Source organism: Bombina bombina, chromosome 9 (genome assembly GCF_027579735.1).
Source record: "Bombina bombina isolate aBomBom1 chromosome 9, aBomBom1.pri, whole genome shotgun sequence".
Classification (NCBI taxonomy): Eukaryota; Metazoa; Chordata; class Amphibia; order Anura; family Bombinatoridae; genus Bombina; species Bombina bombina.
Window position 1 is genome coordinate 121,797,921 of NC_069507.1, and position 27,500 is coordinate 121,825,420.

Sequence of the window (27,500 nt, forward strand, 5' to 3'; positions counted from 1 at the left end):
CCAGAAGCACTGAAAAAATAAGACTTAAATAATGTGGAGACAAAAGCGACGCCCTTATTTTTTAGCGCCAAATAAGACGCCCACATTATTTGGCGCCTAAATGCTTTTGGCGCCAAAAATGACGCCACATCCGGAACGCCGACATTTTTGGCGCAAAATAACGTCAAAAAATGATGCAACTTCCGGCGACACGTATGACGCCAGAAACGGAAAAGAATTTTTGCGCCAAAAAAGTCTGCGCCAAGAATGACGCAATAAAATTAAGCATTTTCAGCCCCCGCGAGCCTAACAGCCCACAGGAAAAAAAGAGTCAAATTTTTGAAGGTAAGAAAAAAATGATTAATTCAAATGCATTATCCCAAATATGAAACTGACTGTCTGAAAATAAGGAAAGTTGAACATTCTGAGTCAAGGCAAATAAATGTTTGAATACATATATTTAGAACTTTATAAACAAAGTGCCCAACCATAGCTTAGAGTGTCACAGAAAATAAGATTTACTTACCCCAGGACACTCATCTACATGTTTGTAGAAAGCCAAACCAGTACTGAAACGAGAATCAGCAGAGGTAAAGGTATATATAAGAGTATATCGTCGATCTGAAAAGGGAGGTAAGAGATGAATCTCTACGACCGATAACAGAGAACCTATGAAATAGACCCCGTAGAAGGAGATCACTGAATTCAAATAGGCAATACTCTCCTCACATCCCTCTGACATTCACTGCACGCTGAGAGGAAAACCGGGCTCCAACTTGCTGCGGAGCGCATATCAACGTAGAATCTAGCACAAACTTACTTCACCACCTCCATCGGAGGCAAAGTTTGTAAAACTGAATTGTGGGTGTGGTGAGGGGTGTATTTATAGGCATTTTAAGGTTTGGGAAACTTTGCCCCTCCTGGTAGGAATGTATATCCCATACGTCACTAGCTCATGGACTCTTGCTAATTACATGAAAGAAATAGTCAATTGAAAATTTTCAAGGTAAGAAAAAATATTTATTCATATGCATTATCCCAAATAATGAAACTGACAATCTGAATGAAGGAATACTGATTATCCTGAATCATGGCAAATATAAGTTTAAACACATATATTTAGAACTTAACATATAAAGTGCCCAACCATAGCTTAGAGTGTCACAAAAAATAAGACTTACTTACCCCAGGAAACTCATCTACATATAGTAGATAGCCAAACCAGTACTGAAACGAGAATCAGTAGAGGTAATGGTATATAAGAGTATATCGTCGATCTGAAAAGGGAGGTAGGAGAAGAAATCTCTACGACCGATAACAGAGAACCTATGAAATAGATCCCCTAGAGGAAGACCATTGTATTCAAATAGGCAATACTCTCTTCACATCCCTCTGACATTCACTGCACTCTGAGAGGAAAACCGGGCTTCAGCCTGCTGCGAAGCGCATATCAACGTAGAATCTAGCACAAACTTACTTCACCACCTCCATGGGAGGCAAAGTTTGTAAAACTGAATTGTGGGTGTGGTAAGGGGTGTATTTATAGGCATTTTGAGGTTTGGGAAACTTTGCCCCTCCTGGTAGGAATGTATATCCCATACGTCACTAGCTCATGGACTCTTGCTAAATACATGAAAGAAACTGATAGTGTTCTGGATGAATCGGAATATGAAGGTATGCATCCTGCAAGTCTATTGTGGACATATAATGTCCTTGCTGAACAAAAGGCAGAATAGTCCTTATAGTCACCATCTTGAAAGTTGGTAATCTTACATAATGATTCAAAATTTTCAGATCCAGAACTGGTCTGAACAAATTTTCTTTCTTTGGTACAATGAATAGGTTTGAATAAAACCCCAAACCTTGTTCCTGAAGAGGAACTGGCATTATTACCCCTGAAGACTCCAGGTCTGAAACACACTTCAGAAAAGCCTGAGCTTTTACTGGATTTACAGGGATGTGTGAGAGAAAAAATCTTCTCACAGGAGGTCTTACTTTGAATCCTATTCGATACCCTTGAGAGACAATGCTCTGAATCCAATGATTTTGGACTGATTTTATCCAAAAATCCTTGAAAAACCTTAATCTGCCCCCTACCAGCTGAGCTGGAATGAGGGCCGCATCTTCATGCGGACTTAGGGGCAGACTTTGGTTTCCTAAATTGCTTGGATTTATTCCAATTTGAGGAAGGCTTCCAACTGGAAGCAGATTCCTTGGGAGGAGGATTGAGTTTTTGTTCCTTATTCTGACGAAAGGAACGAGAGGCAAAAAAACTCATTTTCCTCCAGTGATAGTTGAAATTAGGGTTGCACCGATACCATTTTTTTAAGCCCGAGTACAAGTACTGATACTTTTTTTCAAATACTCACCGATACCAATTACCGATACTTTTTTATGTCATAACAGTTTACCTAGCACATTACAGAGTAATGATTTAAGATCACTTCTTTATAATTATGAACTGTATCTCAAAAGACATTTTGAAATAATAAAACAGTTTTATGTGCTTGTGGTCACAAGGTTTACAGAACATGTTTCTAAATAAAAATATTACAATAACATGTTAATAATAACAACAATAAATAACAGCTGCAGCAGCTAGAGCTGGAAAGCTACAATTTAAAGGTGGGGATTACTGGATGCAATTGGGTTGTAGGGTGCCTATATAACTCATCAATCTAACATTTGTACTTAATACAAAGTAATATAATTTAATTCTGAAAATAATATTGAGGAAGGAGTATCCCAGTAATCCTCTTTAAGAAAAATGGGGCATTTGCATTCTACTGACTCAACAGAAAATAGGGCTGGTCTTCATATTTTTCCAGGGCTGCTTTTTATTCCCAGTCCAGCCCTTGCTAAGGTTGTTCCTCAGAGTACAGTATGTTTTGAGCATAATTGTGCAAGAGGAGAACTAGTAGTATAACAGGCAATATAGCAATTAGAATATTTTTTCAAAAGTTAGTGGAAATTTCTTATTAAGGAACAGAAGCATCTCTGCATGTTCAGCTATAAGTCTGTTTCTGCTAACAGCAAGGACTTTTGACGCTAAGCTGAACAGTCTTTCACTTTTCACACTACTGCATGGGTTAGAAAGATATTTTTGGGCCATTTAATCTCAGTTTATTAACTGCCCAGTACTTCAGGGGTTTGTCTGAATGACTTCTCTGATGTACAATAATACAAATAACAGCAATTTGTATTGGCAGAACAATTTTTAGTTAAGTCTCCACTCCAGCTTAAAATGAAATGGGAACATGCAGTTTGAAAAATGCCACAAGATGGCTTATGGGTAGGAATTTGAGGTATCGGTTTAAGTATCGGTGCATTTGCACGAGTACAAGTACTCATGCAAATACTTGGTATCGGCACCGATACTAGTATCGGTATCGGTGCAACCCTATTTGAAATAATAGAATCCAACTGAGAACCAAATAAATTATTACCTTGGAAAGAAAGAGATAGTAATCTAGATGTCATATCAGCATTCCAAGATTTAAGCCACAAAGCTCTTCTAGCTAATACAGCTAAAGACATGGATCTAACATCAATTTTGATAATATCAAAAATGGCATCACAAATAAAATGATTAGCATGTTGCAGTAAGCGAACAATGCTAGATATGTCAAAATCCAATTCATGTTGCGCTAAATTTTCCAACCAGAAAGTTGATGCAGCCGCAACATCACCCAAAGAAATAGCAGGTCTGAGAAGATGACCTGAATATAAATAGGCCTTCTTTAGATAAGATTCAAGCTTCCTATCTAAAGGATCCTTAAAGGAAGTGCTATTTTCCATAGGAATAGTGGTACGTTTAGCAAGAGTAGAAATAGCCCCATCAACTTTGGGGATCTTTTCCCAAAACTCTATAGTTTTTGCTGGTAAAGGATACAATCTCTTAAACCTTGAAGAAGGAATAAAGGAAGTACCCTGGATTATTCCATTCCCTAGAAATCATATCAGAAATAGCCTCAGGAATGGGAAAAACACCTGGGGAAACCACAGGAGGTTTAAAAACAGCATTTAAACGTTTATTAGACTGAACGTCAATAGGACTGGTTACCTCAATATCCAAAGTAATTAACACTTCTTTTAATAAAGAACGCATATACTCTATTTTAAATAAATAAGTAGATTTGTCAGTGTCAATATCTGAGGAAGGATCTTCTGTTTCAGATAGATCCTCATCAGAAGAGGATGAATTATTATGTTGTTGGTCATTTGAAATTTCATCAACTAAATGAGAAGTTTTAAAAGACCTTTTACGTTTATTAGAAGGTGGAAATGCAGACAAAGCCTTCATAATAGAATCAGAAACAAATTCTTTAAAATTTACAGGTATATCATGCACATTAGAAGTTGAAGGAACTACAACTGGCAATGTACTATTACTGATGGATACACTATCTGCATGTAAAAGTTTATCATGACAACTATTACAAATGACATTCGGTGGAATAATTTCTACAAATGCACTTAGCTTTGGTAGAACCGATGTCAGGCAGCAATGTTCCAGCAGAAACTTCAGAGACAGGATCAGATTGGGACATCTTGCTCAATGTAAGAGAAAAAACAACATATAAAGCAAAGTTATCTATTTCCTTAAATGACAGTTTCAGGAATGGGAAAAAATGCAAAAGCATAGGCCTCTTGATAGAGAAGAAAGCAGGAGGCAAACATCAATGTGGTATTGAAATAATGAAAAAAATTTGGCGCCAAGTATGACGCACAACGTAACGTAAACTTTTTTGGCGCCGGAAATGACACACTTGCGTCACTAATGACGCCGCCGTGTGAAAGGTCTCGGCGTCACGTATGACGCCGGAAATGACGAAGTTGTGTTATAAACATATCTTTTTGCGCAAAAAATAAAGTCTAGCATTTGACACACCTGCGGGCCTAACACCCGCTGTTACGGTACCAACAGGATACCAAGGGTTAATACCAGATGGAAGATGCCCTGAATGTGAGATCAGCAACTCACAACCCAGCTAATCCCCCCCCTCAAAAATGAGACCAGGCTCCACATTGAAGGTTAAAACAGAATGCAATTTATTGAAGGCTAGATGCCCAGTATTTATGCAGGTCTGACCCCTGATGGGGGGTTGAAAGAATATTGTACATTAGATAGAGGGAAAACGCCCTTTGACATGATACAATAGAATTACATTACTTAAAGGGACATTATACACTCATTTTTTCTTTGCATAAATATTTTGTAGATGATCTATTTATATAGCCCATAAAGTTTTTTTTTAAATAAATGTAGTTTTGCTTATTTTTAAATAACATTGCTCTGATTTTCAGACTCCTAACCAAGCCCCAAAGTTTTATGTGAATACTGTCAGCTACCTTCTCCAGCTTGCTCCTGTTTGTGTAAAGGGTCTTTTCATATGCAAAAGAAGGGGGAGGGGGGGAGTGTCTTATTTGCCACTTGCAGTGGGCTTTCCAGCTGCCTTTTCAACAGAGCTAAACTGACAGCTTATAAGTAAGTTTTTAAACAGTTTTATATTGGATTTTTATATCAGTATCTGTGCATCTTATTCTTTATAGTAGTGTCTATTACATGCAGTTATATGAAAATGAGTGTATACTGTCCCTTTAAGCAGATAAACAATTTAAACACAAGACACACTTAAGCTTTTCTTATCCCTTAGGCGTCTGCTCTCTGGATGTGATTAAACAATGTGAATGTTTATCACTAAACTTAATTACAGTACACAATAGCTGATGCCAGCAACCCTGTCTTTAGAAAATAGCTTCTTAAAGCTGAACAAAGTTAACTCTTTCAGTACTGACAGAAGGGTCTGTCACACCCGCAATTGCAAAATAGTAGTCAAATTGAAAAAAGACTAAACCCCAGGTAAGAAATACATTTCTTAAAGTGTTTACATTCCCAAATATGAAACTGACAGTCTGCAGAAGGAAATACATGAACCTGACTCATGGCAAATATAAGTACAATACATATATTTAGAACTTTATATAATTGCATAAAGTGCCAAACCATAGCTGAGAGTGTCTTAAGTAATAAAAACAGAATTTATGTTTACCTGATAAATTTCTTTCTCCTACGGTGTATCCGGTCCACGGCTTCATCCTTACTTGTGGGATATTCTCTATCCCTACAGGAAGTGGCAAAGAGAGCACACAGCAGAGCTGTCCATATAGCTCCCCTCAGGCTCTGCCCCCGCAGTCATTCGACCGACGGTTAGGAGAAAAAGGAGAACCATAGGGTGCAGTGAAGACTGTAGTTTACAAAAATAAATTTAAACCTGACCAAATGCCAGGGTGGGCCGTGGACCGGATACACCGTAGGAGAAAGAAAATTTATCAGGTAAACATAAATTCTGTTTTCTCCTACATTGGTGTATCCGGTCCACGGCTTCATCCTTACTTGTGGGAACCAATACCAAAGCTTTAGGACACGGATGAAGGGAGGGAACAAGTCAGGTAACCTAAATGGAAGGCACCACTGCTTGTAAAACCTTTCTCCCAAAAATAGCCTCCGAAGAAGCAAAAGTCGAATTTGTAAAATTTGGCAAATGTATGCAGTGAAGACCGAGTCGCTGCCTTACAGATCTGTTCAACAGAAGCCTCATTCTTGAAAGCCCATGTGGAAGCCACAGCTCTAGTAGAGTGAGCTGTAATTCTTTCAGGAGGCTGCCTTCCAGCAGTCTCATAAGCCAACCGGATGATGCTTTTCAGCCAGAAAGACAGAGAGGTCGCAGTCGCCTTTTGGCCTCTCCTCTTGCCAGAATAGACGACAAACAAGGACGATATTTGTCTGAAATCTTTAGTTGCTTTTAGATAAAACTTTAAAGCACGAACCACATCAAGATTGTGTAACAGACGTTCCTTGTTAGAAACTGGATTAGGACACAGAGAAGGAACAACTATTTCCTGGTTAATATTCTTATTGGAAACCACTTTTGGAAGAAAACCAGGTTTGGTACGTAAAACGACCTTATCTGTATGAAACACCAGATAGGGTGAATTACACTGCAAAGCAGACAATTCAGAAACTCTTCTAGCAGAAGAAATAGCTACTAAAAACAAAACTTTCCAAGATAGTAACTTAATATCTATGGAATGTAGAGGTTCAAACGGAACCCCTTGAAGAACTGAAAGAACTAAATTTAGACTCCATGGAGGAGCCACAGGTCTGTAGACAGGCTTGATTCTGACTAAAGCCTGTACAAACGCCTGAATATCTGGCATGGCTGCCAGACGCTTGTGTAACAAAACAGACAGAGCAGATATCTGTCCTTTTAAGGAACTAGCTGACAGACCTTTCTCCAATCCTTCTTGGAGAAAAGATAGTATCCTTGGAATCCTAATCTTACTCCATGAGTAACCCTTGGATTCGCACCAGCAAAGATATTTCTGCCACATCTTATGGTAAATTTTCCTGGTGACAGGCTTTCTAGCCTGGATCAGAGTATCTATAACTGATTCCGAAAACCCATGCTTAGCTAGAATCAAGCGTTCAATCTCCAAGCAGTCAGTTGCAGAGAAACTAGGTTTGGATGTTCGAATGGACCTTGAATTAGAAGGTCCTGCCTCAAAGGTAGCTTCCATGGTGGAACCGATGACATATTCACCAGGTCTACATACCAAGGCCTGCGTGGCCACGCAGGAGCTATCAGAATTACCAAAGCCTTCTCCTGTTTGATCCTGGCTACTAGCCGGGGGAGAAGGGGAAACGGTGGAAAGACATAAACTAGATTGAACGACCAAGGCGCTACTAAGGCATCTACCAATGTCGCCTTGGTATCCCTGGACCTGGACCCGTAACGTGGAACTTTGGAGTTCTGACGTGACTCCATCAGATCCAGATCTGAAATGCCCCATAGTTGAGTTAACTGGGCAAAAACCTCCGGGTGAAGTTCCCACTCCCCCGGATGGAAAGTCTGACGACTCAGATAATCCGCTTCCCAGTTGTCCACTCCTGGGATGTGAATTGCTGATAGATGGCAGGAGTGATCCTCTGCCCATTTGATGATCTTGGATACCTCCCTCATCGCCAGGGAACTCTTTGTTCCCCCCTGATGATTGATGTACGCTACAGTCGTCATGTTGTCCGACTGAAATCTGATGAATTTGGCCTCCGCTAGTTGAGGCCAGGCCTGGAGCACATTGAATATCGCTCTCAATTCCAAAATGTTTATTGGGAGAACAGATTCTTCCCGAGACCATAGACCCTGAGCCTTCAGGGACTCCCAGACCGCGCCCCAGCCTAAGAGGCTGGCGTCGGTCGTGACAATGATCCACTCCGGTCTGCGGAAACTCATTCCCTGAGACAGGTGATCCTGAGACAACCACCAGAGGAGTGAGTCTCTGGTTTTCTGGTCCATTTGAATCTGCATAATCCCCATTCCACTGTTTGAGCATGCACAGTTGCAATGGTCTTAAATGAATTTGAGCAAAGGGAACCACATCCATTGCCGCAACCATTAGTCCTATTACCTCCATGCATTGAGCTATGGAGGGTTGAGGAATGGATTGAAGAACTCGACAAGTGTTCAAAAGTTTTAATTTCCTGACCTCTGTCAGAAAGATCTTAATTTCTACCGAGTCTATTATTGTTCCCAGGAAGGGAACCCTTGTGAACGGGGACAGAGGACTTTTTTCTATGTTCACCTTCCAACCGTGAGACCTTAGAAAGGCTAGAACAATGTCCGTATGAGCCTTTGCTTTGTGAAAGGACGACGCTTGTATTAAAATGTCGTCTAGGTAAGGTGCTACTGCAATGCCCCTTGGCCTTAGCACCGCTAGAAGGGACCCTAGCACCTTTGTGAACATTCTGGGAGCAGCGGCCAATCCGAAGGGAAGAGCCACGAACTGGTAATGCTTGTCCAGAAAGGTGAACCTCAGGAACTGATGGTGATCTTTGTGGATAGGAATATGTAGGTACGCATCCTTTAAGTCCACGGTAGTCATATATTGACCCTCCTGGATCATTGGTAAAATTGTCCGAATGGTTTCCATTTTGAATGATGGAATTTGTTTAGGATTTTTAAGTCCAGAATTGGCCTGAAAGTTCCTTCCTTTTTAGGAACTACAAACAGGTTTGAGTAAAATCCCAGTCCTTGTTCTGCTGTTGGAACTGGGTGTATCACTCCCATTTTTAGAAGGTCTTCTACGCAATGTAAGAATGCCTGTCTCTTTATCTGGTCTAAAGATAAGCTAGACATGTGGAACCTTCCCCTTGGAGGAAGGTCCTTGAATTCAAGAAGATACCCCTGAGAGACAATTTCTAGTGCCCAGGGGTCCGGAACATCTCTTGCCCAAGCCTGAGCAAAGAGAGAAAGTCTGCCCCCTACTAGATCCGGTCCCGGATCGGGGGCTACCCCTTCATGCTGTCTTGGTAGCAGCAGCAGGCTTCTTGGCCTGTTTACCCTTGTTCCAGCCTTGCAATGGTTTCCATGCTGGTTTGGGCTGGGGTGCGTTACCCTCTTGCCTAGTGGCTGTAGAGGTAGAAGCCGGTCCGTTCCTGAAATTGCGAAAGGAACGAAAAACATAATTTATGTAAGAACTTACCTGATAAATTCATTTCTTTCATATTAGCAAGAGTCCATGAGCTAGTGACGTATGGGATATACATTCCTACCAGGAGGGGCAAAGTTTCCCAAACCTCAAAATGCCTATAAATACACCCCTCACCACACCCACAAATCAGTTTAACGCATAGCCAAGAAGTGGGGTGATAAGAAAAAAGTGTGAAAGCATAAAAAAATAAGGAATTGGAATAATTGTGCTTTATACAAAAAAATTATAACCACCACAAAAAGGGTGGGCCTCATGGACTCTTGCTAATATGAAAGAAATTAATTTATCAGGTAAGTTCTTACATAAATTATGTTTTCTTTCATGTAATTAGCAAGAGTCCATGAGCTAGTGACGTATGGGATAATGAATACCCAAGATGTGGATCTTCCACGCAAGAGTCACTAGAGAGGGAGGGATAAAATAAAGACAGCCAATTTCGCTGAAAAAAATCCACACCCAAAATAAAGTTTAAATCTTATAATGAAAAAAACTGAAATTATAAGCAGAAGAATCAAACTGAAACAGCTGCCTGAAGTACTTTTCTACCAAAAACTGCTTCAGAAGAAGAAAACACATCAAAATGGTAGAATTTAGTAAAAGTATGCAAAGAAGACCAAGTTGCTGCTTTGCAAATCTGATCAACCGAAGCTTCATTCCTAAACGCCCAGGAAGTAGAAACTGACCTAGTAGAATGAGCTGTAATACTTTGAGGCGGAGTTTTACCCGACTCGATATAAGCATGATGAATCAAAGACTTTAACCAAGACGCCAAAGAAATGGCAGAGGCCTTCTGACCTTTCCTAGAACCGGAAAAGATAACAAATAGACTAGAAATCTTTCGGAAATTTTTAGTAGCTTCAACATAATATTTCAAAGCTCTAACTACATCCAAAGAATGCAACGATCTTTCCTTAGAATTCTTAGGATTAGGACACAATGAAGGAACCACAATTTCTCTACTAATGTTGTTAGAATTCACAACGTTAGGTAAAAATTTAAAAGAAGTTTGCAACACCGCCTTATCCTGATGAAAAATCAGAAAAGGAGACTCACAAGAAATAGCAGATAATTCAGAAACTCTTCTAGCAGAAGAGATGGCCAAAAGAAACAAAACTTTCCAAGAAAGTAATTTAATGTCCAGCGAATGCATAGGTTCAAACGGAGGAGCTTGAAGAGCCCACAGAACCAAATTCAAACTCCAAGGAGGAGAAATTGACTTAATAACAGGTTTTATACGAACCAAAGCCTGTACAAAACAATGAATATCAGGAAGACTAGCAATCTTTCTGTGGAAAAGAACAGAAAGAGCAGAGATTTGTCCTTTCAAGGAACTTGCAGACAAACCTTTATCCAAACCATCCTGAAGAAACTGTAAAATTCTAGGAATTCTAAAAGAATGCCAAGAAAAAAGATGAGAAAAACACCAAGAAATGTAAATCTTCCAGACTCGATAATATATCTTCCTAGATACAGATTTACGAGCCTGTAACATAGTATTAATCACAGAGTCAGAGAAACCTCTATGACTGAGAATCAAGCGTTCAATCTCCATACCTTCAAATTTAAGGATTTGAGATCCTGATGGAAAAAAGGACCTTGCGATAGAAGGTCTGGTCTTAATGGAAGAGTCCACGGTTGGCAAGTGGCCATCCGGACAAGATCCGCATACCAAAACCTGTGAGGCCATGCTGGAGCCACCAGCAGAACAAACGAGCACTCCTTTAGAATCTTGAAAATCACTCTTGGAAGGAGAACTAGAGGCGGAAAGATATAGGCAGGATGATACTACAATCTGAAGAAATACCTCTGGGTGAAGAGACCATTCGCCCGGATGTAACGTTTGGTGACTCAGATAATCCGCTTCCCAATTGTCTATACCTGGGATATGAACCGCAGAAATTAGACAGGAGCTGGATTCCGCCCATACCAGTATTCGAGATACTTCTTTCATAGCCAGTGGACTGTGAGTCCCTCCTTGATGATTGACATATGCCACGGTTGTGACATTGTCCGTCTGAAAACAAATGAACGTCTCTCTCTTTAGAAGAGGCCATGACTGAAGAGCTCTGAAAATTGCACGGAGTTCCAAAATGTTGATTGGTAATCTCACCTCCTGAGATTCCCAAACCCCTTGTGCTGTCAGAGACCCCCAAACAGCTCCCCAACCTGTCAGACTTGCATCTGTTGAAATCACAGTCCAGGTCGGAAGAACAAAAGAAGCCCAATGAAATAAACGATGGTGGTCTGTCCACCACGTCAGAGAGTGTCGTACAATCGGTTTTAAAGATATTAATTGAGATATCTTTGTATAATCCCTGCACCACTGGTTCAGCATACAGAGCTGAAGAGGTCGCATGTGAAAACGAGCAAAGGGGATCGCGTCCGATGCAGCAGTCATAAGACCTAGAATTTCCATGCATAAGGCTACCGAAGGGAATGATTGAGACTGAAGGTTTCGACAAGCTGAAACCAATTTTAGACGTCTCTTGTCTGTCAGAGACAGAGTCATGGACACTGAATCTATCTGGAAACCTAAAAAGGTTACCCTTGTCTGAGGAATCAATGAACTTTTTGGTAAATTGATCCTCCAACCATGTTCTTGAAGAAACAATACAAGTCGATTCGTATGAGATTCTGCTAAATGTGAAGATTGAGCAAGTACCAAGATATCGTCCAAATAAGGAAATACCACAATACCCTGTTCTCTGATTACAGACAGAAGGGCACCGAGAACCTTTGTAAAAATCCTTGGAGCTGTTGCTAGGCCAAACGGCAGAGCCACAAACTGGTAATGCTTGTCTAGGAAAGAGAATCTCAGAAACTGATAGTGATCTGGATGAATCGGAATATGCAGATATGCATCCTGTAAATCTATTGTGGACATATAATGCCCTTGCTGAACAAAAGGCAGAATAGTCCTTATAGTTACCATTTTGAATGTAGGTATCCTTACATAATGATTCAATATTTTTAAATCCAGAACTGGTCTGAAGGAATTCTCCTTCTTTGGTACAATGAAGAGATTTGAGTAAAACCCCAGCCCCTGTTCCAGAACTGGAACTGGCACAATTACTCCAGCTAACTCTAGATCTGAAACACACTTCAGAAATGCTTGAGCCTTCACTGGATTTACTGGGACACAGGAAAGAAAAAATCTTCTTGCAGGAGGCCTTATCTTGAAGCCTATTCTGTACCCTTGTGAAACAATGTTCTGAATCCAAAGATTGTGAATCGAATTGATCCAAATTTCTTTGAAAAATCGTAATCTGCCCCCTACCAACTGGGCTGGAATGAGGGCCGCACCTTCATGTTGACTTGGGAGCTGGCTTTGGCTTTCTAAAAGGCTTGGATTTATTCCAGACTGGAGATGGTTTCCAAACTGATACCGCTCCTGTAGGGGAAGGATCAGGCTTTTGTTCCTTATTGTGACGAAAGGAACGAAAATGATTAGTAGACCTAAATTTACCTTTAGATTTTTTATCCTGTGGTAAAAAAGTTCCTTTCCCCCCAGTAACAGTTGAAATAATGGAATCCAACTGTGAACCAAATAATTTATTACCCTGGAAAGAAAGGGAAAGCAAAGTTGACTTGGAAGACATATCAGCATTCCAAGTTTTAAGCCATAAAGCTCTTCTAGCTAAAATAGCTAGAGACATATACCTGACATCAACCCTAATGATATCAAAGATGGCATCACAAATAAAATTATTAGCATGTTGAAGAAGATTAACAATGCTATGAGAATTATGATCTGTTACTTGCTGCGCTAAAGCTTCCAACCAAAAAGTTGAAGCTGCAGCAACATCCGCTAAAGATATAGCAGGTCTAAGAAGATTACCTGAACATAAGTAAGCTTTTCTTAGAAAGGATTCAATTTTTCTATCTAAAGGATCCTTAAAGGAAGTACTATCTGCCGTAGGAATAGTAGTACGTTTAGCAAGAGTAGAGATAGCCCCATCGACCTTAGGGATTTAGTCCCAAAACTCTAATCTGTCAGATGGCACAGGATATAATTGCTTAAAACGTTTAGAAGGAGTAAATGAATTACCCAAATTATTCCATTCCCTGGAAATTACTTCAGAAATAGCATCAGGGACAGGAAAAACTTCTGGAATAACTACAGGAGATTTAAAAACCTTATTTAAACGTTTAGATTTAGTATCAAGAGGACCAGAATCCTCTATTTCTAATGCACTTAAGACTTCCTTAAGTAAAGAACGAATAAATTCCATTTTGAATAAATATGAAGATTTATCAGCATCAACCTCTGAAACAGAATCCTCTGAACCAGAGGAATCATTATCAGAATCAGAATGATGATGTAAATTTAAAAATTCATCTGAAAAATGAGAAGTTTTAAAAGACCTTTTACGTTTACTAGAAGGAGGAATAACAGACATAGCCTTCTTAATGGATTTAGAAACAAAATGTCTTATGTTAACAGGAACACTCTGAGTATTAGATGTTGATGGAACAGCAACAGGTAATGTAACATTACTAAAGGAAATATTATCTGCATTAACAAGTTTGTCATGACATTCATTACAAACAACAGCTGGAGGAACAGATACCACAAGTTTACAGCAAATACACTTAACTTTGGTAGATCCAGCATCAGGCAGCGATTTTCCAGAAGTATCTTCTGATTCAGGATCAATCTGAAACATCTTGCAATATGTAAAAGAAAAACAACATATAAAGCAAAATTGATCAAATTCCTTAAATGACAGTTTCAGGAATGGGAAAAAATGCCAGTGAACAAGCTTCTAGCAACCACAAGCAAATAAACAATGAGACTTAAATAATGTGGAGACAATAATGACCCCCATATTTTTTGGCGCCAAAAAAGACGCCCACATTATTTGGCGCCTAAATGCTTTTAGCGCCAAAAATGACGCCACATCCGGTAACGCCAACATTTTTGGCGCAAAAACGTAAAAAATGACGCAACTTCCGGCGACAAGTATGACGCCGGAAATAACAAAGAATTTTTTTTGCGCCAAGAATGACGCAATAAAATGAAGCATTTTCAGCCCCCGCGAGCCTAACAGCCCACAGGGAAAAAAGTCAAATTTTAAGGTAAGAAAAAAATTGATTATTCAAATGCATTATCCCAAATAATGAAACTGACTGTCTGAAATAAGGAATATTGAACATCCTGAATCAAGGCAAATAAATGTTTAAACACAAATATTTAGAACTTTATATAAAAGTGCCCAACCATAGCTTAGAGTGTCACAAAAATAAGACTTACTTACCCCAGGACACTCATCTACATGTAGTAGAAAGCCAAACCAGTACTGAAACGAGAATCAGTAGAGGTAATGGTATATATAAGAGTATATCGTCGATCTGAAAAGGGAGGTAAGAGATGAATCTCTACGACCGATAACAGAGAACCTATGAAATAGACCCCGTAGAAGGAGATCATTGAATTCAAATAGGCAATACTCTCTTCACATCCCTCTGACATTCACTGCACGCTGAGAGGAAAACCGGGCTCCAACTTGCTGCGGAGCGCATATCAACGTAGAATCTAGCACAAACTTACTTCACCACCTCCACAGGAGGCAAAGTTTGTAAAACTGATTTGTGGGTGTGGTGAGGGGTGTATTTATAGGCATTTTGAGGTTTGGGAAACTTTGCCCCTCCTGGTAGGAATGTATATCCCATACGTCACTAGCTCATGGACTCTTGCTAATTACATGAAAGAAATTAGACTTATTTTTAGCTTTGAAAGGTGTATCCTGTGAAAGGGCATGGCCCTTTCCCCCAGTGATATCTGAAATCATTTCTTTCAACTCTGGCCCGAATAGGGTCTTACCCTTGAAAGGAATATTAAGCAATTTTGTTTTGGACGACACATCCGCCGACCAAGATTTTAACCAAAGCGCTCTGCGCGCCACGATTGCGAACCCAGAATTTTGCGCCGCTAATTTAGCTAACTGCAAAGCGGCATCTGTAATGAAAGAATTAGCCAACTTCAGGGCGTGAATTCTGTCCATGACTTCATCATAAGAAGTCTCCTTCTGGAGCGAGTTTTCTAGTTCCTTAAACCAAAAAGCCGCTGCAGTGGTTACAGGAATAATGCAAGAAATTGGTTGAAGAAGAAAACCCTGTTGAACAAAAATTTTCTTAAGTAAACCTTCTAAATTTTTATCCATAGGGTCTTTGAAAGCGCAACTGTCTTCTATTGGTATAGTCGTGCGCTTAGCTAGAGTTGAAACTGCCCCCTCTACCTTAGGGACAGTCTGCCACGCGTCCCTTCTGGGGTCAACAATTGGGAACATTTTCTTAAATATAGGAGGGGGAACAAAAGGTACACCTGGCTTCTCCCACTCCTTAGTCACGATATCCGCCACCCTCTTAGGTATCGGAAACGCATCAGTGTGTACTGGGACCGCTAAGAATTTGTCCATTTTACACACTTTTTTTTCTGGGACCACCAAAGGGTCACAATCATCAAGTGTAGCTAGGACCTCCTTAAGTAGGGCGCGGAGGTGTTCTAGCTTAAATTTAAATGCTATGGTATCAGGCTCTGCCTGCTGAGAAACTTTTCCTGTGTCAGAAATTTCTCCCTCAGACAGGCCCTCCCTCACCGCCAAGTCAGATTGATGTGAGGGCACTACAGATAAATTATCCTCTGCGTCTGCTTGCTCATTTTCTGTATTTAAAACTGAGCAATCACGCTTCCTAGGAAAAGCTGGCAGTTTGGATAAAAATGCTGCGAGAGAATTATCCATTACTGCCGCTAACTGTTGCATAGTAATAGCAATTGGTGCGCTAGATGTACTGGGCATCGCTTGCGCGGGCATAGCTGGTGTTGACACAGAAGGAGGGGATAGCGGGCTATCCTCACTACCTTCAGCTAAAGAATCATCTTGGGCTATATCTTTAAGCGTGATTGTACGGTCCTTAAGCTGTTTGGACGCTATGGCACACTTCACACAAATTTAATGGGGGAACCACCTTGGCCTTTGAACATACAGAACATAGGCTATCTGAAGGGTCAGACATGTTTGACAGACTTAAACAGAACTTCAATGCAATAAAAATTATTTTTGACATAAACGTTACTGTGTCTTTAAATAATAAAAGTGCACACTTTATTACTGAAACATCAAAAAAACATAAAATAAACATCCGATTTTAATGAAATTTTCACCACAGTGTCTTAATGCTTTGAAAAGATTGCACACAAATTTTCAGACCAATTAACCCCTTAATGCCCAAACCGGAGCTAATAGCAGTTAACCGGTTAAAAACACTACAGTACTATGCCACAGCTTCTACTGTGGCCTTTACCTTCCTTAGGGATTATTTAAGTAGGAAATAAGCCTCTCTGAAGTCTTTTCTGATGCCTCTGGACTCCCCACGTGAAGCTGCATGAACTGCCTACTCAAAACAACTGCGCAATTGAGGCGCGGAAATGAGGCCTCCTCCCTCTTCATTCCAGAGTGGAGGGGCCTTTTTGACTAGATTAGGTGTCCAAATAAGTGCCAGGCGCAAATTAAACCCCAAAAGTGTTTTAAAGTCTGAAAAAACACCTTATTTACAGTGAAAACATGCTAAAAAGCAATCGATTAAGCCCACAATAGTGTCAAATAGCATAGATAAGCCATCATTTTATACAGAGTCTAAGAAAAATGGCTTACCTATCCCAGAGGGAATTTCTGACAGTCTTCTAGCATTACATGGTCTTGTTAGAAAAATGACTGATCATACCTGAAGCAGTTAAGCCTGCAAACTGTTCCCCCCAACTGATGTTCTCTGGTATTCAACAGTCCTGCGTGGGAACAGCAATGGATTTTAGTTAGTGGTGCTAAAATCATATTCCTCTCAGCAGAAATCTTCATCACTTTCTGCTGCAGAGTAAATAGTACAAGCCGGCACTATTTTAAAATAACAAACTCTTGATAGAAGAAATAAAAAACTACAACTAAGACCACATACTCTTTACCACCCCCGTGGAGATGCTACTAGTTAGAGCGGCAAAGAGAATGACTGGGGGGGCGGAGCCTGAGGGGAGCTATATGGACAGCTCTGCTGTGTGCTCTCTTTGCCACTTCCTGTAGGGATAGAGAATATCCCACAAGTAAGGATGAAGCCGTGGACCGGATACACCAATGTAGGAGAAAACATACTTACCAAAAGACATCCATCCACATATAGCAGATAGCCAAACCAGTACCAAAACAGTTATTAGTAGAGGTAATGGTAAATTGAGAGTATATCGTCGATCTAAAAAGGGAGGTAGGAGATGAATCTCTACGACCGATAACAGAGAACCCATGAAATAGACCCCCGTTAGGGAAATCATCGTATTCAATAAGTGATACTCCCTTCACGTCCCTCTGACATTCGCTGTACTCAGAGGAATCGGGCTTCAACAATGCTGAGAGGCGCATATCAACGTAGAAATCTTAGCACATTCTTACTTCACCACCTCCATAGGAGGCAAAGTTTGTAAAACTGAATTGTGGGTGTGGTGAGGGGTGTATTTATAGGCATTTTGAGGTTTGGGAAACTTTGCCCCTCCTGGTAGGATTGTATATCCCATATGTCACTAGCTCATGGACTCTTGCCAATTACATGAAAGAAACTGCAAAACTCAACGTACGTTTCGTGTCCTCCCTTGGACACTTTTTCAAGAGTATACAGAATTCTGGGTAATGCACCTTAAATAGGCAGTGCAAGAACACATGTGACAAATTAACCTGTTGTTTGCAGGAACTAAATTTGCTATGCCTTATTTTTCCCATAGCACTGTCATTATTTATACATAAAATGTGCAATAGATTATATTGCGATGTATATTAATTATTCATATTTTAAACAATGTATTTTAAAAGCATGATAAATAATTATATATATATATATATATATATATATATATATATATATATATATATATATATATATATATATGTATATAAGTATATAAAATTGGGAAAAAGTTTTTTCTATAAAATTACAAAACAATTTATGACATGAAGTTAAAAACTAATAATAATAAAAGAATAAAAAATATAAATAAAACCCAAATGTTACAACACCATATACAAAATATACCATATGTAATAAAAGTCTAAAGTTAAATTCCATAGGAGCTGATTAATGAAATTTATGTTAAGAAAGCTTGGATATCAAGATCTACATTTAATCCTTTTGGTTGTAAACTGTCAAGTTTTTTTTTATCCAAAATGTTTCCCTCTGCCTTAGTTTTAACAACCTGTTCGTATCCCATACATTTGGAGGTATCCATTCTATAGTTTGAATCTCAAGGTCTTTTATATCATTATTGTGCATGATTTTAAAGTGTACAGGCACACTATGTGTGTCTAAGTTTTTATCTATGTTGGTTAGATGTTCCTTAAAGCGATATTTTACTTTTCTTTTTGTGCGCCCTATGTAAATTAAATTACATTTACATTTTAATTGCTAAACTACAAAGGTACTATGACATGTGCATTTTTGATTTACATGAAATTTTTTTGATTTATCCGAACTATAAAACACATTATTCCCTTCTTTAATATGTGGGCACATTACACAATTTTTAGCCTTACACTTAAAGGATTACTTTCCGTTATAATTTTTAAGCCAAACAACTAACATATTAAAGTTAATAAACATTAATTAAAACCTACTGACCTATATTTTCTCCAAAACGAAGTTTCATAACGTTCTAAAAGTTATATATTTTATTTGCCGATGATGTGACGTTATCCTGCCCACTATTTTCAGCACTGCATGTTCAAAATACTTAAACCAATGAAATTGTGTTTAAAGCGCCATTTTGAAACCTAGGTATTGTAAACGGATTGGTACAGAGCAAAGGATACCCGCAGAGTGGGTTTGGAAAACAATTAAATTTGCAGACAAGATATCTGATATACGGTAGAGATATGTTAATGAAATGCTATTGATAAAAAGCGTATTTGGGGTAGTTAGTTAGTAACAGGCATAGAAAATATTTACTTACAGTGGCCCTTTAAAAGTGCCATTCTTACTCATATCCCTTTGAGCAAAGATGTTACATTTCTCCTTTTCTGTTCTTAATTTCGTGGGTGCAAGCATATTTTGGAGATCTAGGGCAGTATCAGCGAATTAGACAAAATTGTACAAAAAAGGAGGACTTTTTAGTAGAAGCTGAGATTTTGAAACTCAAGTTTGAGGAAAAGGGGTACAGCAAACACCTGCTGGAAACCACAAAATCTAAAGTGGAAGATATGGATAGAGGTGCCCTTATCAAGCGAACACCTAATCAGGAAAATAAGAGAGTAAAAAAAAGATGAAAATCCAAAATTTATAACTAAATATAACAGCAAACATGGAAATATTAAAAACAGAATTTATGCTTACCTGATAAATTACTTTCTCTTGTGGTGTATCCAGTCCACGGATTCATCCTTTACTTGTGGGATATTCTCCTTCCTAACAGGAAGTGGCAAAGAGAGCACACAGCAGAGCTGATCATATAGCTCCCCCTCTAGCTCCACCCCCCAGTCATTCGACCGAAGGTTAGGAAGAAAAAGGAGAAACCATAGGGTGCAGTGGTGACTGTAGTTTAAACAAAAAATCTACCTGACTTAACAGCCAGGGCGGGCCGTGGACTGGATACACCACAAGAGAAAGTAAATTATCAAGTAAGGATAAATTCTGTTTTCTCTTGTAAGGTGTATCCAGTCCACGGATTCATCCTTTACTTGTGGGATACCAATACCAAAGCTTTAGGACAACGATGAAGGGAGGGAACAAGACAGGTACCTTAAATGGAAGGCACCACTGCTTGTAAAACCTTTCTCCCAAAAATAGCCTCCGAAGAAGCAAAAGTATCGAATTTGGAAAATTTGGAAAAAGTATGCAGCGAAGACCAAGTTGCTGCCTTACAAATCTGTTCAACAGAAGCCTCATGTTTAAAAGCCCATGTGGAAGCCACTGCTTTGGTAGAATGAGCAGTAATTGTTTCAGGAGGCTGCTGGCCAGCAGTCTCATAGGCCAAACGGATGATGCTTTTCAGCCAAAAGGAAAGAGAGGTAGCAGTCGATTTCTGACCCCTCCTCTTACCAGAATAGATAACAAACAATGAAGATGTTTGTCTGAAATCCTTAGTTGCTTGTAAATAGAACTTTAAAGTACGAACCACATCAAGATTGTGTAACAGACGTTCCTTCTTCGAAGAAGGATTAGGACACAGAGAAGGAACAACAATTTCCTGGTTAATATTCCTATTAGACACGACCTTAGGAAGAAAACCAGGTTTGGTACGCAAAACTACCTTATCTGCATGGAAAATCAGGTAAGGTGAATCACACTGTAAGGCAGATAACTCTGAAACTCTCCGAGCAGAAGAGATAGCTACCAAAAACAAAACTTTCCAAGATAAAAGCTTAATATCTATGGAATGTAAAGGTTCAAACGGAACCCACTGAAGAACTGAAAGAACTAAGTTTAGACTCCAAGGCGGAGCCACAGGTCTATAGACAGGCTTGATTATGACTAAAGCCTGAGTAAACGCTTGAACATCTGGTACTTCCGCCAGACGATTGTGTAAAAGGATAGACAAAGCAGATATCTGTCCTTTCAAAGAACTAGCTGACAATCCTTTCTCTAATCCTTCTTGGAGAAGGGACAATATCCGAGGAATCCTAATCTTACTCCATGAGTAACCCTTGGATTCACACCAACAAAGATATTTGCGCCATATCTTATGGTAGATTTTCCTGGTGACAGGCTTTCTAGCCTGAATCAGAGTATCTATAACCGACTCAGAGAAACCACGTTTTGATAGAATTAAGCGTTCAATCTCCAAGGAGTCAGACGCAGAGAAATTAGATTTGGATGCTTGAAAGGACCTTGTATTAGAAGGTCCTGCCTCATTGGCAAAGTCCATGGTGGGACAGATGACATGTCCACTAGGTCTGCATACCAAGTCCTGCATGGCCACGCAGGCGCTATCAGAATCACAGAAGCCTTCTCCTGCTTGATTCTGGCGACCAGACGAGGGAGGAGAGGAAACGGTGGGAAAATATAGGCCAGATTGAAGGACCAAGGCGCTGCTAAAGCATCTATTAGCACCGCCTGGGGATCCCGGGACCTGGACCCGTAGAGAGGAAGTTTGGTGTTCTGACGGGACGCCATCAGATCCAACTCTGGAGTGCCCCATAGCTGAGTCAGTTGGGCAAACACCTCTGGGTGGAGTTCCCACTCCCCTGGGTGAAAAGTCTGACGACTTAGAAAATCTGCCTCCCAGTTGTCTACTCCTGGGATGTGGATTGCTGAGAGGTGGCAAGTGTGATCCTCCGCCCACCTGATTATTTTGGTTACTTCCATCATTGCTAGGGAACTCCTTGTTCCCCCTTGATGGTTGATGTAAGCTACAGTCATGATGCCTGAAGAGCGTTGAATATCGCCCTCAGTTCCAGAATGTTTATCGGGAGGAGAGCTTCTTCCAGAGACCATAAGCCTTGAGCTTTCAGGGAGTCCCAGACTGCACCCCAGCCCAACAGGCTGGCGTCGGTCGTTACGATGATCCACTCTGGTCTGCGGAAACACATTCCCTGAGACAGGTGATCCTGAGACAACCACCAGAGAAGAGAATCTCTGGTCCCCTGGTCCAACTGTATTTGAGGAGACAAATCTGCATAATCCCTATTCCACTGTTTGAGCATGCATAGTTGCATTGGTCTGAGGTGTATCCGAGCAAAAGGGACTATGTCCATTGCCGCTACCATTAGTCCGATTGTCTCCATGCACTGAGCTACAGATGGCCGAGGAATGGAATGAAGGGCTCGGCAAGTGGTTAAGAGTTTTAACTTTCTGACCTCCGTCAGAAATATTTTCATTTCTACCGAGTCTATTAGAGTTCCTAGGAAGGAGACTCTTGTGAGGGGGGGAGAGAGAACTCTTTTTGATGTTCACCTTCCACCCGTGAGACCTCAGAAAGGCCAATACAATTTCCGTGTGAGACTTGGCTCTTTGGAAAGTCGACGCCTGAATTATAAGATGTCGTCTAGATAAGGCGCCACTGCTATGCCCCGCGGTCTTAGAACCGCCAGGAGGGACCCTAGCACCTTTGTGAAAATTCTGGGAGCAGTGGCCAACCTGAAAGGAAGAGCCACAAACTGATAATGCTTGTCCAGAAAGGCGAACCTGAGAAACTGGTGATGATCTTTGTGGATAGGAATGTGCAGATACGCATCCTTTAGATCAACGGTAGTCATATATTGTCCCTCCTGGATCATTGGTAAGATTGTCCGAATGGTCTCCATCTTGAATGATGGGACTCTGAGGAATTTGTTTAGAATTTTGAGATCCAGTATTGGTCTGAAAGTTCCTTCTTTTTTGGGAACTACAAACAGGTTTGAGTAAAAACCCAGCCCTTGTTCCGCAATTGGAACTGGGTGGATCACTCCCATTGTATGTAGGTCTTCTACACAGCGTAAAAATGCCTCTTTCTTTGTCTGGTCTGTAGACAGACGAGAAATGTGGAACCTTCCCCTTGGAGGGGAGTCCTTGAATTCTAGAAGATATCCCTGGGATACAATCTCTAAGGCCCAGGGATCGTGTACGTCTCTTGCCCAGGCCTGAGCGAAGAGAGAGAGTCTGCCCCCTACTAGATCCGGTACCGGATCTGGGGCTACCCCATCATGCTGTCTTGGAGGCAGCTGCAGGCTTCTTGGTCTGTTTACCCTTGTTCCAGCCCTGGTAAGGTTTCCAGGCTGACCTGGGTTGTGAAGCGTTACCCTCTTGCTTTGTAGCAGGGGAGGATGAAGCGGGACCGCTCCTGAAATTCCGAAAGGAACGAAAATTATTTTGTTTGTTCTTTGTCTTAAAGGACTTGTCCTGAGGGAGAGCATGGCCTTTTCCCTCAGTGATTTCTGAAATAATCTCTTTCAATTCAGGCCCGAAGAGGGTCTTTCCTTTGAAAGGGATGTTCAAGAGTTTGGATTTTGACGACACATCGGCCGACCAGGACTTTAGCCATAGCGCCCTGCGCGCTAAAATGGCGAAACCTGAATTCTTTGCCGCTAACATAGCTAGTTGGAAAGCGGCATCTGTGATAAAAGAATTAGCCAGCTTAAGAGCCTTAATTCTGTCCATAATGTCCTCATATGAGGTCTCCATCTGGAGCGCATCTTCCAGCGCCTCGAACCAGAAAGCAGCTGCAGTAGTTACAGGAACAGTGCACGCAATAGGTTGGAGAAGAAAACCTTGTTGAACAAAAATTTTCTTAAGTAAACCCTCTAACTTTTTATCCATAGGGTCTTTAAAAGCACAACTGTCTTCAATTGGTATGGTTGGGCGTTTAGCAAGTGAAGAAACAGCCCCCTCCACCTTAGGGACCGTCTGCCACGAGTCCCGCATGGGGTCAGATATGGGGAACATTTTCTTAAAAACAGGAGGGGGAACAAAGGGAATACCTGGTCTATCCCACTCCCTAGTAACGATATCCGCAATCCTCTTAGGGACCGGAAACACATCAGTGTAAACAGGAACTTCTAGGTACTTGTCCATTTTACACAATTTCTCTGGAAACACCATAGGGTCGCAGTCATCCAGAGTAACTAATACCTCCCTGAGCAATAAGCGGAGGTGTTCTAGTTTAAATTTAAAAGCCAACGTATCTGAATCTGTCTGAGGAGCAACCTTTCCCGAATCGGAAATTTCTCCCTCAGACAGCAAATCCCTCGCCCCCACTTCAGAGCGTTGTGAGGGTAGATCGGATACGGCTACTAAAGCGTCAGAATGCTCAGAATCTGTTCTTAAAACAGAGCTATCACGCTTTGCAGGTAACATGGGCAGTTTAGATAAAAACACTGAGAGGGTATTATTCATAACTGCCGCCAAATCTTGCAAGGTAAAAGAGTTAGACGCACTAGGGGTGCTAGGCGTCGCTTGAGCGGGCGTAACTGGTTGTGACACTTGGGGAGAGGTTGACGGGCTAACCTCGTTACCTTCTGTCTGAGAATCATCTTGGGCCACCTTTTTAAGTGCAACAATATGTTCTTTAAAGTGTATAGACATATCAGTACAAGTGGGACACATTCTGAGAGGGGGTTCCACCATGGCTTCTAAACACATTGAACAAGGATTTTCCTTGGTGTCAGACATGTTTTTTTTAAAATTCTTTTTATTGAGAGAAGACGTGGATATATACAGTCAAATCATAAAAACATCACAATTCTCAGTCTTTTTATAAAAGCTGTGTCTCAGATTAGAAGTATGTAATACCTTTCGTGATCACCATCTCCATCATTCCACTTACTTGTATCACATTCATATTTTTCAATGTATCTCAAATCCTCAAGAATCCCACATGTGTCTCTCATATTTTATATTTTTATGGAAAGACAAGGATCTCTCTCAACTAGCCTAAACTTACCTAACCTTATAGCTAACTTAGCTAACTAGTTTAACCATTAAACACAAATAAAAACCAGCAAACACAAGAAACAAAACAGCATAGTATAACAGAACAAACTCAGCTCAGCAGAGTAGGGTTGTCTCAGCCTATGATTTGATATATGAATTACTCAGGCAATTCGAAAGGGGTGTTTTGAGTAAAAAGAGGACAGAAACAGAGAACTTCTCAAGTTGTAACATGCTGGCACACCTTAAAGACCTGCAACAGGGTTTTATAAGTAAGAAAAGTAAGGAGCCCATTTACTTATTTCCCACTAAGTAGTAGAATTGCATGAACTGAACAAGGAGATGAAATTTACCAGCAGAATCCCTGGACCCAAACAGTGACATTAACGCAAAATAAGCAAGCATATGAAGTAGAATATACAATATACAATAATTGTGTACCAAGCCCCTATTTCTGCCTGATAATAGTGACCTTAAGAAAGAAAGGCAGTTATGAGTCCCTAGATGTGTAATATTGCCTGGAATGTCCATTAGGATTAGAATCTAGAAACTTATAGTTATTGTTAAAAATAGAATAGAAATACCTTAGAGAGAGTGGACTTTTACTTTGTATTGAGATGCAATACTATAATAACCACTAGAGGTCCTCGAAGATTAACTATCTGCTCTTATTGGAATGTAGAAACCCGTGTTTTCTTTCCCTACCAGTTTATATCTAACGAGATTAATATTTTTGACATGTTAATGTAAAATAAACACCAGAAACAGATACCCCAAGTTTTCCAGGAGATTTTGTTCAATGTTTTAAATCTGCTGGCAGAGGAGACAAGGTAGAGTGTTAAAACCTAGGAGCAGACATATATCAGGGCTAGAGAGTTGTAATAAGATTGTTGCTACTGAACAACCTAGCACTCCGCGCAGGGAAAGCCATGTCTCTTTGTACATAGAATTCAGTTTGAATATCCAGCACAACCTTAGGATCGTAATATAAGTAATTAAGTAAGTCAGACCCATATATCTTAGGGAATATCATGCTATGGTTTTTATTTCTCCCCTCCCGTCTAGAAAAAAACAGGTAGACAGGATTTATTACAGTAAGAGAGGATGTAGGCTATGTGTAAGTAGGGGAACAAAAGTTAACGGTGCCTTCAAGAATTATAACTCTATAAGCCTGTGTCTGGGAGCAAAGCTTGCAAAAAGCTATCTATAATGTGGCTTTTTTTCCTTTTCTCTCCTCTGCGGGGAGAGGAGCTGCCTCGTAGCAGGAACTATATGTAAAGCAGACATTAAACTTGTATAAGCTACACATGCTTTTAACCCCATCATCCCAATATACAGTTTAGTATGACCCCATAAAAAGCTGACTAATTCAGGTGCAACAAGAGAAAACCTAAATATAACCTAAAAACAGAGCAATAAATTAGAGTCTCCGTGGAAGCCAAAGTCCCATCCATGTTACTTCAGGTTAAAATCCTTCACACTATGTGTCCAGAGGTCCGTGAGTTCTGAGTCTGAAGCAATGCACAGGGAATACTAATTTACAGTGTATTTTAGAATGTCGCCCCTGTAGACTTGAATACGTGAGGATACAGATATAGTGAAACATATGCAGACTCCAGCAAAGTACTAAGTGGCCAGATAAGCTATACCCGTAGCCATTGCCATAACTAGTGAAATACTGAAAAGAGATACTTAGGTCATTTAGTCTCGTTGTGGCTGGAGTTCCATGCCGTTTGGTTAAAGAGGGTGTAAATCAGCCAACACCCGTAGCTGAACGGTTTATATTATGGGACCCGCAACAAAATGATACCTGCAAGCCTGTATTGTACTGACTCTTTTCTGCATGATTCACATCCACAACATCCAGCATGCCAATTCCAGAGTTGTCGATCAGTCGTGCAAGCGTGGTTCCAAGTTTACCTGTATGGCAGATAGGCAGAACTCCTCTTGCAGTGGTGCATATATACTGCGAGCTGGTGGAAACTTTTGCCGCCATTGCTGAATTAGAAGTTTTGTATGCAGCTTTCTCTTCCCCTCTTGTTCTGTGATCCAAGAAAGAGGCCATCACGGGGGGAGATAGTGTATGTATCAGTGCGCCCTCCCCGAGATCCAGAGGTGATACCATAGTAGATCCTGTCAGGATCGGGCAATCTAGGGCTCCTCCCGCCACCGACATCATTAACTCTTCTTCCTTTGATGAGGGGACTAAGGTTCTAAGGCTGTCATCCGTCTCCCATGTGCAGGATGCGATGTTGTATGCGAAATCCTGTTGAGTGTGGTCACATTGATTGGACCCAGAGATTCCATGTCGTGAAGACTGATTTTCCAACTTTACAAGGGTGCATAGGTCCACGCAGGACGATATGAGTCGATCTAGCCCCGGCAGGAGCATGGCCTTTATTTCTGTTAGAATGCGGGTGGAAGAGCAAGTTTCTTTGGCCCTGAGTGGCTCCATAACCGGATCAGGGGTGATCGATAATAGGGAAGTAGAACTATGTACAACGTGGTGGCAGAGAGCCCCACAGCACCAAACGGCTTATTTAGTTTACATGTCAGTCTCTTCTCAGGGGCAAGGGCGTGATGTAAGGCCCTTC

At 40.6% G+C, this 27,500-nt stretch overlaps 1 protein-coding gene across 1 annotated transcript in view; it reads right to left on the bottom strand.

Moving 5' to 3' along the window:
- The window catches only part of MED19 (mediator complex subunit 19), a 360,600-nt gene that overhangs the window by 61,713 nt on the left and 271,387 nt on the right, over positions 1-27,500 (bottom strand). The gene's annotated exons all lie outside the window — the stretch shown is intronic.